Source organism: Branchiostoma floridae, chromosome 2 (assembly GCF_000003815.2).
Source record: "Branchiostoma floridae strain S238N-H82 chromosome 2, Bfl_VNyyK, whole genome shotgun sequence".
NCBI classification, from domain to species: domain Eukaryota; kingdom Metazoa; phylum Chordata; class Leptocardii; order Amphioxiformes; family Branchiostomatidae; genus Branchiostoma; species Branchiostoma floridae.
The window spans coordinates 7,927,002-7,928,174 of NC_049980.1; positions in this window are offsets into that span (position 1 = coordinate 7,927,002).

The window sequence follows — 1,173 nt, forward strand, 5'->3', positions numbered from 1 at the left end:
TCTGTACCGTGTATGTGGCGCTGTTAATATAAATTTCAAACTTGAGTGCAGTGCCACATTGTCCCCGTCTGTCCAAAAGCAAATAGAAAAAAAAATGTAAGGTTAGAGAGGTAAAAATTTGGGCCCCTAGCAGCATGGCTAGTTTTTGCTGATTTATGCTGTTTTCTAATCGCTCGTGTGTTCTTTAAATGACCAAACTTCATCGCTACGCCAGCCCAGTTCAAGGCATGCGGCCGTGAGAACCAGGACCATGTTGAATTCAACATCGCAAGTCAGCATTGCCACTCCCCCTACAGAAACACCTGCCGCGCTTAAAAGATGTGTACAAATGTGCCATGAGTGTCTTTTCACATCTGACAGGTTTTTTTCCTGAAGAATATTTTTTCTGACTGTAGAGAGTGGGGAAGCTTAATTTCATCAGGATACGTGTCGTCGGCGCAGCGTAATCGTTGGGTGTTTGGCCCTAACACTACGCCGGTGGTTTGAATCTCCTGACATGCCCCACTGACGTTGTGTCCCTGGGAAGCACTTACACTTTTCCTCACTTCGCTCTAGTGGAAATTTGTACCTAGCTCCGGTAAGGGATAGGGCGTTAAATAGAGGTCTCGTGTTTTGAGGAGAGCCACACCTCGAGCACGTAAAGAACCACCCACATCATCCCACATGATCTTTCCCGGTGTGTGGGGAGCAAATAAATCTGTCCGGATATGCAACTTGTATACTCTTCAGTAGTACGTACTGGCGTGTTACCGTATTAGGTGGTTTACCGGGTATACAATACAAACAAACGTGGTGTTTTGCTACATTGTAAGAGATTACGGTGGATCATGACGTACAAAGGATCTATAACACATGTCCAGAATTCCAATTGTATTTTTGTAAACATTTGTTTTAATTCGTTCAATTTGACACACATTGTCTTCTGTTTCGTCTCGCCGCTAAATAGTTCCGTGATAGCTATGATCCACCAGAAAGCGCGAGAGCAAAGCGAGAGTATATTATGGCATTGTTTTCGAGGAGCGTAAACAACAAAACTATAATCCCAAATCTTTGGATTTGCGTATTACCCCCCTTCACATTAGGCGAAAATCGATCGGACGACGAGTCTGCGAGCTCTAAATTACCACCGAGCCTACCAGAGCAATTTAAAACCTCCATACGCTTCGTCCGATC